The sequence below is a fragment of the Spermophilus citellus genome (genome assembly GCF_964194105.1).
Source record: "Spermophilus citellus genome assembly, chromosome: 7".
In the NCBI taxonomy this organism is placed as follows: domain Eukaryota; kingdom Metazoa; phylum Chordata; class Mammalia; order Rodentia; family Sciuridae; genus Spermophilus; species Spermophilus citellus.
Window position 1 is genome coordinate 16977163 of NC_138188.1, and position 12456 is coordinate 16989618.

Here is a 12456-nt window from a genome sequence, read left to right on the forward strand (position 1 = left end):
CAATCTAGATGACACTTTCAGGTAATGATTAGTACCCCAATCCCACTTGGCTCACCAAATTTTGTTCTTCTAGGATAAACCTTTCGTTGGCAGTAACAGTTTTAATTTTTAGGTTTCACTCTGTTTTCTCCTATATGTATACATGTAGTTGGAACTCTAAATCAAACACGGTTTGTGCTAGCTCTTTGTAACTTGACACAATCAAGTAATCCCAAGTTCTATCTCTGTGGTTTGTTTCCTATTGATGTAGCCCTAAGCAGAGACTGGCACAAATCACTTTCATGGAAAGGGGTTGCCAAGCTTCCAAAAAATTATGAGTTTCCTGAAATCTCAGCACACATTTTTTTCACCCAAATTGATGACACTTTCAGGTAATGATCAGTACCCCAATGCCACTTGGCGCACCAAATTTCGATATTCTAAGTTAAACCCTTCGTTGGCAGTAACAGTTTTAATTTTCAGGTTTCACTCTGTTTTCTCCTATATGGATACATGTAGTTGGAATTCTAAATCAAACAAGGTTTGTGCTAGCTCTTTGAAACTTGACACAATAAAGTAGTTCCAAGTTCTATCACTATGGTTTGTTTCCTATTGATGTAGCCCTAAGCAGAGACTGGTGCAAATCACTTTCATGGAAAGGGGTTTCCAAGCTTCCAAAAAACTATGAGTTTCCTGAAATCTCAGCACACATTTTTTTCACCCAAACTTGATGACACTTTTAGGTAATGATCAGTACCCCAATGCCACTTGGCTCACCAAATTTCGATATTCTAAGTTAAACCCTTCGTTGGCAGTAACAGTTTTAATTTTCAGGTTTCACTCTGTTTTCTCCTATATCGATACATGTAGTTGGAATTCTAAATCACACAAGGTTTGTACTAGCTCTTTGAAACTTGACACAATAAAGTAGTTCCAAGTTCTATCTCTATGGTTTGTTTCCTATTGATGTAGCCATAAGCAGAGACTGGCGCAAATCACTTTCATGGAAATGGGTTGCCAAGCTTCCAAAAAACTACGAGTTTCCTGAAATCTCAGCACACATTTTTTCACCCAATCTTGATGACACTTTCAGGTAATGATCAGTACCCCAATCCCACTTGTCTCACCTAATTTCGTTCTTCTAGTTTAAACGGATCCTTGGCAGTAACAGTTTTAATTTTTAGGTTTCACTCTGTTTTCTCCTATATGGATAAATGTAGTTGGAACTCTAAATCAAACACGGTTTGTGTTAGCTCTTTATAACTTGACACAATCACGAAGTTCCAAGTTCTATCTCTATGGTTTGTTTCCTATTGATGTAGCCCTAAGCAGAGACTGGCGCAAATCACTTTCATGGAAAGGGGTTGCCAAGCTTCCAAAAAACTACGAGTTTCCTGAAAAATCATCACACATTTTTTTCACCCAATCTTGATGACACTTTCAGGTAATGATCAGTACCCCAATCCCACTTGACTCACCAAATTTCCTTCTTCTAGGTTAAACCGTTCGTTGGCAGTAACAGTTTAAATTTTTAGGTTTCACTCTGTTTTCTCCTATATGGATAAATGTAGTTGGAATTCTAAATCAAACACGGTTTGTGCTAGCTCTTTGAAACGTGACACTATCAAGTAGTTCCAAGTTCTATCTCAATGGTTTGTTTCCTATTGAAGTAGCCCTAAGCAGAGACTGGCGCAAATCACTTTCATGGAAAGGGTTGCCAAGCTTCCAAAAAACTACAGGTTTCCTGAAATCTCAGCACACATTTTTTCACCCAATATTGATGACACTTTCAGGTAATGATCAGTACCCCAATCCCACTTGGCTCACCAAATTTTGTTCTTCTAGGTTAAACCGTTCGTTGGCAGTAACAGTTTTAATTTTTAGGTTTCACTCTGTTTTCTGCTCTATGGATACATGTAGTTGGAACTCTAAATCAAACACGGTTTGTGCTAGCTCTTTGAAACCTGACACAATCAAGTAGTTCCAAGTTCTATCTCTATGGTTTTTTTCCTATTAATGTAGCCCTAAGCAGAGACTGGCGCAAATCACTTTCATGGAAATGGGTTGCCAAGCTTCCAAAAAACTACGATTTTCCTGAAATCTCAGCACACATTTTTTCACCTAATCTTGATGACACTTTCAGGTAATGATCAGTACCCCAATCCCACTTGGCTCACCAAATTTCGTTCTTCTAGGTTAAACCGTTCATTGGCAGTAAGAGTTTTAATTTTTAGGTTTCACTCTGTTTTCTCCTATATGGATACATGTAGTTGGAACTCTAAATCAAACACGGTTTGTGCTAGCTCTTTGAAACTTGACACAACCAAGTAGTTCCAAGTTCTATCTCTATGGTTTGTTTCCTATTGATGTAGCCCTAAGCAGAGACTGGCGCAAATCACATTCATGGAAAGGGGTTGCCAAGCTTCCAAAAAACTACGTGTTTCCTGAAATCTCAGCACACATTTTTTCACCCAATCTTGATGACACTTTCAGGTAATGACCATTACCCCAATCCCACTTGGCTCAACAAATTTCGTTCTTCTAGATTAAACCGTTCATTGGCAGTAACAGTTTTAATTTTTAGGTTTCACTCTGTTTTCTGCTATATGGATACATGTAGTTGGAACTCTAAATCAAACACGGTTTGTGCTAGCTCTTTGAAACTTGACACAATAAAGTAGTTCCAAGTTCTATCTCTATGGTTTGTTTCCTATTGATGTAGCCCTAAGCAGATACTGCCGCAAATCACTTTCATGGAAAGGGGTTGCCAAGCTTCCAAAAAACTACGAGTTTCCTGAAATCTCATCACACATTTTTTCACCCAATATTGATGACACTTTCAGGTAATGATCAGTACATTAATCCCAATTGGCTCACCAAATTTCGTTCTTCTAGGTTAAACCGATCGTTGGCAGTAACAGTTTTAATTTTTAGGTTTCATTCTGTTTTCTCCAATATGGATACATGTAGTTGGAACTCTAAATCAAACACGGTTTGTGCTAGCTCTTTGAAACATGTCACAGTCAAGTAGTTCCAAGTTCTATCTCTATGGTTTGTTACCTATCGATGTAGCCCTAAGCAGAGACTGGCGCAAATCACTTTCATGGAAAGGGGTTGCCAAGCTTCCAAAAAACTACGAGTTTCCTTAAATCTCAGCACACATATTTTCACCCAATCTTCATGACACTTTCAGGTAATGATCAGTTCCCCAATCCCACTTGGCTCACCAAATTTTGTTCTTCTAGGTTAAACCGTTGGTTGGCAGTAACAGTTTTAATTTTTAGGTTTCACTCTGTTTTCTCCAATATGGATACATGTACTTGGAACTCTAAATCAAACACGGTTTGTGCTAGCTCTTTGAAACTTGACACAATCAAGAGTTCCAACTTCTATCTCTACGGTTTGTTTCCTATTGATGTAGCCCTAAGCAGAGACTGGCGCAAATCCCTTTCATGGAACGGGGTTGCCAAGCTTCCAAAAAACTACCAGTTTTCTGAAATCTCAGCACACATTTTTTCACCCAATCTTCATGACACTTTCAGGTAATGATCAGTACCCCAATCCCACTTGGCTCTCCAAATTTCGTTCTTCTAGGTTGAACCGTTCGTTGGCAGTAACAGTTTTAATTTTTAGGTTTCACTCTGTTTTCTCCTATATGGATACATGTAGTTGGAACTCTAAATCAAACACGGTTTGTGCTAGCTCTTTGAAACATGTCACAGTCAAGTAGTTCCAAGTTCTATCTCTATTGTTTGTTTCTTATTGATGTAGCCCTAAGCAGAGACTGGCACAAATCACTTTCATGGAAAGGGGTTGCCAAGCTTCCAAAAAACTACCAGTTTCGTGAAATCTCAGCACACATTTTTTCACCCAATCTTGATGACACTTTCAGGTAATGATCAGTACCCCAATCCCACTTTGCTCACCAAATTTCGTTCTTCCAGGTTAAACCGATCGTTGGCAGTAACAGTTTAAACTTTTAGGTTTCACTCTGTTTTCTCCTTTATGGATTCATGTAGTTGGAACTCTAAATCAAACACGGTTTGTGCTAGCTCTTTGAAACTTGACACAATAAAGTAGTTCCAAGTTCTATCTCTATGTTTGTTTCCTATTGATGTAGCCCTAAGCAGAGACTTGGGCAAACCACTTTCATGGAAAGGGGTTGCCAAGCTTCCAAAAAACTACGAGTTTCGTGAAATCTCAGCACACATTTTTTTACCCAATCTTGATGACACTTTCAGGTAATGATCAGTACCCCAATCCAACTTTTCTCACCAAATTTCGTTCTTCTAAGTTAAACTGATCTTTGGCAGTAACAGTTTTAATTTTTAGGTTTCACTCTGTTTTCTCCTATATGGATACATGTAGTTGAAACTCTAAATCAAACACGGATTGTGCTAGCTCTTTGAAACTTGACACAATAAAGTAGTTCCAAGTTCTATCTCTATTGTTTGTTTCCTCTTGATGTAGCACTAAGCAGAGACTCGCCCAAATCACTTTCACGGAAAGGGGTTGCCAAGCTTCCAAAAAAATACGAGTTTCCTGAAATGTCAGCACACATTTTTTCACCCAATCTAGATGACACTTTCAGGTAATTATTAGTACCCCAATCCCACTTGGCCCACCAAATTTTGTTCTTCTAGGTTAAACCTTTCGTTGGCAGTAACAGTTTTAATTTTTAGGTTTCACTCTGTTTTCTCCTATATGTATACATGTAGTTGGAACTCTAAATCAAACACGGTTTGTGCTAGCTCTTTGTAACTTGACACAATCAAGTAATCCCAAGTTCTATCTCTGTGGTTTGTTTCCTATTGATGTAGCCCTAAGCAGAGACTGGCACAAATCACTTTCATGGAAAGGGGTTGCCAAGCTTCCAAAAAATTATGAGTTTCCTGAAATCTCAGCACAAATTTTTTCACCCAAATTGATGACACTTTCAGGTAATGATCAGTACCCGAATGCCACTTGGCGCACCAAATTTCGATATTCTAAGTTAAACCCTTCATTGGCAGTAACAGTTTTAATTTTCAGGTTTCACTCTGTTTTCTCCTATATGGATACATGTAGTTGGAATTCTAAATCAAACAAGGTTTGTGCTAGCTCTTTGAAACTTGACACAATAAAGTAGTTCCAAGTTCTATCACTATGGTTTGTTTCCTATTGATGTAGCCCTAAGCAGAGACTGGTGCAAATCACTTTCATGGAAAGGGGTTTCCAAGCTTCCAAAAAACTATGAGTTTCCTGAAATCTCAGCACACATTTTTTTCACCCAAACTTGATGACACTTTTAGGTAATGATCAGTACCCCAATGCCACTTGGCTCACCAAATTTCGATATTATAAGTTAAACCCTTCGTTGGCAGTAACAGTTTTAATTTTCAGGTTTCACTCTGTTTTCTCCTATATCGATACATGTAGTTGGAATTCTAAATCACACAAGGTTTGTACTAGCTCTTTGAAACTTGACACAATAAAGTAGTTCCAAGTTCTATCTCTATGGTTTGTTTCCTATTGATGTAGCCATAAGCAGAGACTGGCGCAAATCACTTTCATGGAAATGGGTTGCCAAGCTTCCAAAAAACTACGAGTTTCCTGAAATCTCAGCACACATATTTTCACCCAATCTTGATGACACTTTCAGGTAATGATCAGTACCCCAATCCCACTTGTCTCACCTAATTTCGTTCTTCTAGTTTAAACGGATCCTTGGCAGTAACAGTTTTAATTTTTAGGTTTCACTCTGTTTTCTCCTATATGGATACATGTAGTTGGAACTCTAAATCAAACACGGTTTGTGTTAGCTCTTTGTAACTTGACACAATCACGTAGTTCCAAGTTCTATCTCTATGGTTTGTTTCCTATTGATGTAGCCCTAAGCAGAGACTGGCGCAAATCACTTTCATGGAAAGGGGTTGCCAAGCTTCCAAAAAACTACGAGTTTCCTGAAAAATCATCACACATTTTTTTCACCCAATCTTGATGACACTTTCAGGTAATGATCAGTACCCCAATCCCACTTGACTCACCAAATTTCGTTCTTCTAGGTTAAACCGTTCGTTGGCAGTAACAGTTTAAATTTTTAGGTTTCACTCTGTTTTCTCCTATATGGATAAATGTAGTTGGAATTCTAAATCAAACACGGTTTTTGCTAGCTCTTTGAAACGTGACACTATCAAGTAGTTCCAAGTTCTATCTCTATGGTTTGTTTCTTATTGACGTAGCCCTAAGCAGAGACTGGCGCAAATCACTTTCATGAAAGGGTTTCCAAGCTTCCAAAAAACTACAGGTTTCCTGAAATCTCAGCACACACTTTTTCACCCAATCTTGATGACACTTTCAGGTAATGATCAGTACCCCAATCCCACTTGGCTCACCAAATTTTGTTCTTCTAGGTTAAACCGTTCATTGGCAGTAACAGTTTTAATTTTTAGTTTTCACTCTGTTTTCTCCTATATGGATACATGTAATTGGAACTCTAAATCAAACACGTTTTGTGGTAGCTCTTTGTAACTTGACACAATCAAGAGGTTCCAAGTTCTATCTCTATGGTTTGTTTCCTATAAATGTAGCCCTAAGAAGAGACTGGCGCAAATCACTTTCATGGAAAGGGGTTGCCAAGCTTCTAAAAAACTACGAGTTTCCTGAAATCTCAGCACACATTTTTTCACTCAATCTTGATGACACTTTCAGGTAACGATCAGTACCCCAATCCCACTTGGCTCACCAAATTTCGTTCTTATAGATTAAACCGTTTGTTGGCAGTAACAGTTTTAATTTTTAGGTTTCACTCTGTTTTCTCTTATATGGATACATGTATTTGGAACTCTAAATCAAAGACGGTTTGTGCTAGCTCTTTGAAACTTGACACAATAAAGTAGTTCCAAGATCTATCTCTATGGTTTGTTTCCTATTGATGTAGCCCTAAGCAGACACTGGCGAAATCACTTTCATGGAAAGGGGTTGCCAAGCTTCCAAAAAAATACGAGGTTCCTGAAATGTCAGCACACATTTTTTCACCCAATCTAGACGACACTTTCAAGTAATGATCAGTACCCCAATCCCACTTGGCTCAACAAATTTCGTTCTTCTAGGTTAAAACGTTCGTTGGCAGTAACAGTTTTAATTTTTAGGTTTCACTCTGTTTTCTCCTATATGGATACATGTATTTGGAATTCTAAATCAAACACCGTTTGTGCTAGCTCTTTGAAACGTGACATAATCAAGTAGTTCCAAGTTCTATCACTATGGTTTTTGTCCTATTGATGTAGCCCTAAGCAGAGACTGGCGCAAATTACTTTCATGGAAAGGGCTTGCCAAGCTTCCGAAACACTACGAGTTTCCTGAAATCTCAGCACACATTTTTTCACCCAATCTTGATGACACTTTCAGATAATGATCAGTAACCCAATCCTACTCCGCTCACCAAATTTCATTCTTCTAGGTTAAACCGTTCATTGGCAGTAACAGTTTTAATTTTTAGGTTTCAATCCGTTTTCTCCTATATGGATACATGTAGTTGGAACTCTAAATCAAACACGGTTTGTGCTAGCTCTTTGAAACTTGACACAATCAAGTAGTTCCAAGTTCTATCTCTATGGTTTGTTTCCTATTGATGTAGCCCTAAGCAGAGACTGGCGCAAATCACTTTCATGGAAAGGGGTTGCCAAGCTTCCAAAAAACTATGAGTTTCCTGAAATCTCAGCACACATTTTTTTCACCCAATCTTGATGACACTTTCAGGTAATGATCAGTACCCCAATCCCACTTGACTCACCAAATTTCGTTCTTCTAGGTTAAACCGTTCGTTGGCAGTAACAGTTTAAATTTTTAGGTTTCACTCTGTTTTCTCCTATATGGATAAAGGTAGTTGAATTCTAAATCAAACACGGTTTGTGCTAGCTCTTTGAAACGTGACACTATCAAGTAGTTCCAAGTTCTATCTCTATGGTTTGTTTCCTATTGACATAGTCCTAAGCAGAGACTGGCGCAAATCACTTTCATGGAAAGGGGTTGCCAAGCTTCCAAAAAACTATGAGGTTCCTGAAAAATCATCTCACATTTTTTTCACCCAATCTTGATTACACTTTCAAGTAATGATCAGTACCCAAATCGCACTTGGCTCACCAAATTTCGTTCTTCTAGGTTAAACCGTTCGTTGGCAGTAACAGTTTTAATTTTTAGGTTTCACTCTGTTTTCTCCTATATGGATACATGTAGTTGGAACTCTAAACCAAACACAGTTTGTGCTAGCTCTTTGAAAAATGACACAATAAAGTAGTTCCAAGTTCTATCTCTATGGTTTGTTTCCTATTGATGTAGCCCTAAGCAGAGACTGGTGCAAATCACTTTCATGGAAAGGGGTTTCCAAGCTTCCAAAAAACTATGAGTTTCCTGAAATCTCAGCACACATTTTTTTCACCCAAACTTGATGACACTTTTAGGTAATGATCAGTACCCCAATGCCACTTGGCTCACCAAATTTCGATATTCTAAGTTAAACCCTTCGTTGGCAGTAACAGTTTTAATTTTCAGGTTTCACTCTGTTTTCTCCTATATAGATACATGTAGTTGGAATTCTAAATCACACATGGTTTGTACTAGCTCTTTGAAACTTGACACAATAAAGTAGTTCCAAGTTCTATCTCTATGGTTTGTTTCCTATTGATGTAGCCATAAGCAGAGACTGGCGCAAATCACTTTCAAGGAAAGGAGTTGCCAAGCTTCCAAAAAACTACGAGTTTCCTGAAATCTCAGCACACATATTTTCACCCAATCTTGATGACACTTTCAGGTAATGATCAGTACCCCAATCCCACTTGACTCACCAAATTTCGTTCTTCTAGGTTAAACCGTTCGTTGGCAGTAACAGTTTTAATTTTTAGGTTTCACTCTGTTTTCTCCTATATGGATACATGTAGTTGGAACTCTAAACCAAACACAGTTTGTGCTAGCTCTTTGAAAAATGACACAATAAAGTAGTTCCAAGTTCTATCTCTATGGTTTGTTTCCTATTGATGTAGCCCTAAGAGGAGACTAGCGCAAATCACTTTCATGGAAAGGGGTTGCCAAGCTTCCAAAAAACTACGAATTTCCTGAAATTTCAGCACACATTTTTTCACCCAATCTTGATGACACTTTCAGGTAATGATCAGGACCGCAGTCCCACTTGGGTCACCAAATTTCGTTCTTCTAAATTAAACCGTTCGTTGGCAGTAACAGTTTTAATTTTTAGGTTTCACTCTGTTTTCTCCTATATGGATACATGGAGTTGGAACTCTAAATCAAACACGGTTTGTGCTAGCTCTTTAAAACTTGGCACAATAAAGTAGTTCCAAGTTCTATCTCTATGGTTTGTTTCCTATTGATGTAGCCCTAAGCAGAGACTGGCGCAAATCACTTTCATTGAAAGGGTTTGCCAAGCTTCCAAAAAACTACGAGTTTCTGAAATTTCAGCACACATTTTTTCACCCAATCCTCATGACACTTTCAGGTAATGATCAGTACCCCAATCTCACTTGGCTCACCAAATTTCATTCTTCTAGGTTAAACCGTTCGTTGGCAGTAACAGTTTTGATTTTTAGGTTTCACTCTGTTTTCTCCTATATTGATACATGTATTTGGAACTCTAAATCAAACACAGTTTGTGCTAGCTCCTTGAAACTTGGCACAATAAGGTAGTTCCAATTTCAATCTCTATGGTTTGTTTCCTATTGATGTAGCCCTAAGCAGAGACTGGCGCAAATCACTTTCATGGAAAGGGGTTGCCAAGTTTCCAAAAAACTACGAGTTTCCTGAAATCTCAGCACACATTTTTTCACCCAATCTTGATGACACTTTCAGGTAATGATCAGTACCCCAATCCCACTTGGCTCTCCAAATTTCGTTCATCTAGGTTAAACCGTTCATTGGCAGTAACAGTTTTAATTGTTAGGTTTCACTCTGTTTTCTCCTAAATGGATACATTTAGTTGGAACTCTAAATCATACACGGTTTGTGCTAGGTCTTTGTAACTTGACAAATTCAAGTAGTTCCAAGTTCTACCTTTATGGTTTGTTTCCTATTGATGTAGCCCTCAGCAGAGACTGGCGCAAATCACTTTCATGGAAAGGGGTTGCCAAGCTTCCAAAAAACTACGAGTTTCGTGAAATCTGAGCACACATTTTTTCACCCAATCTTCATGACACTTGCAGGTAATGATCAGTACGCCAATCCAACTTGGTTCACCAAATTTCGTTCTTCTGGGTTAAACCGTTCGTTGGCAGTAACAGTTTTAATTTTTAGGTTTCACTCTGTTTTCTCCTATATGGATACATGTAGTTGGAACTCTAAATCAAACAGAGTTTGTGCTAGCTCTTTGAAACTTGACACAATAAAGTAGTTCCAAGTTCTATCTCTATGGTTTGTTTCCTATTGATGTAGCCCTAAGAGGAGACTGGCGCAAATCACATTCATGGAAAGGGGTTGCCAAGCTTCCTAAAAACTACGAGTTTCCTGAAATATCAGCACACATTTTTTCACCCAATCTTGATGACACTTTCAGGTAATGATCACTACCCCAATCCCACTTGGCTCACCAAATTTCGTTCTTCTAGGTTAAACCATTCGTTGGCAGTAACATTTGTAATATTTAGGTTTCACTCTGTTTCCTCCTATATGGATACATGGAGATGGAACTCTAAATCAAACACGGTTTGTGCTAGCTCTTTGAAACTTGGCACAATAAAGTAGTTCCAAGTTCTATATCTATGGTTTTTTTCCTATTGATGTAGCCCTAAGCAGAGACTGGCTCAAATCACTTTCATGGAAAGGGGTTGCCAAGATTCCAAAAAACGACGAGTATCCTGAAATCTCAGCACACATTTTTTCACCCAATCTTGATGAAACTTTCAGGTAATGATCAGTACACCAATCCCACTTGGCTCACCAAATTTCGTTCTTCTAGGTAAACCGTTCGTTGGCAGTAACAGTTTTAATTTTTAGGTTTCACTCTGTTTTCTCCTATATAAATATATGGAGTTGGAACTCTAAATCAAACACGGTTTGTGCTAGCTATTTGAAAATTGGCACAATAAAGTAGTTCCTATTTCTATCTCTATGGTTTGTTTCCTATTCATGTAGCCCTAAGCAGAGACTGGCGCAAATCACTTTCATGGAAAGGGGTTGCCAAGCTTCCAAAAAACTATGAGTTTCCTGAAATCTCAGCACACATTTTTTCACCCAATCTTGATGACACTTTCAGGTACTGATCAGTACCCAATCCCACGTGGCTCACCAAATTTCGTTCTTCTAGATTAAACCGTTCGTTGGCAGTAACAGTTGTAATTTTTAGGTTTCACTCTGTTTTCTCCTATATGGATACATGGAGTTGGAACTCTAAATCAAACACGGTTTTTGATAGATCTTTGAAACTTGGCACAATAAAGTAGTTCCAAGTTCTATCTCTATGGTTTGTTGCCTATTGATGTAGCCCTAAGCAGTGACTGGCGCAAATCACTTTAATGGAAAGGGGTTGCCAAGCTTCCAAAAAACTACGAGTTTCCTGAAATATCAGCACACATTTTTTCACCCAATCTTGATGACACATTCAGGTAAAGATCAGTACCCCAATGCCACTTGGCTCACCAAATTTCGTTCTTCTAGTTTAAACCGTTCGTTGGCATTAACAGTTTTAATTTTTAGGTTTCACTCTGTTTTCTCCTATATTGATACATGTAGTTGGAACTCTAAACCAAACACAGTTTGTGCTAGCTCTTTGAAAATTGGCACAATAAAGTAGTTCCAAGTTCTATCTCTATGGTTTGTTTCCTATTGATGTAGCCCTAAGCAGAGACTGGCGCAAATCACTTTCATGGAAAGGGGTTGCCACGCTTCCAAAAAACTACGAGTTTCGTGAAATCTGAGCACACATTTTTTCACCCAATCTTCATGACACTTTCAGGTAATGATCAGTACCCCAATCCCACTTGGCTTACCAAATTTCGTTCTTCTAGGTTAAACCGTTCGTTGGCAGTAACAGTTTTAATTTTTAGGTTTCACTCTGTTTTCTCCTATATGGATACATGTAGTTGGAACTCTAAACCAAACACAGTTTGTGCTAGCTCTTTGAAAAATGACACAATAAAGTAGTTCCAAGTTCTATCTCTATGGTTTGTTTCCTATTGATGTAGACCTAAGAGGAGACTAGCGCAAATCACTTTCATGGAAAGGGGTTGCCAAGCTTCCAAAAAACTACGAATTTCCTGAAATTTCAGCACACATTTTTTCACCCAATCTTGATGACACTTTCAGGTAATGATCAGTACCCCAATCTCACTTGGCTCACCAAATTTCATTCTTCTAGGTTAAACCGTTCGTTGGCAGTAACAGTTTTGATTTTTAGGTTTCACTCTGTTTTCTCCTATATTGATACATGTATTTGGAACTCTAAATCAAACACAGTTTGTGCTAGCGCCTTGAAACTTGGCACAATAAGGTAGT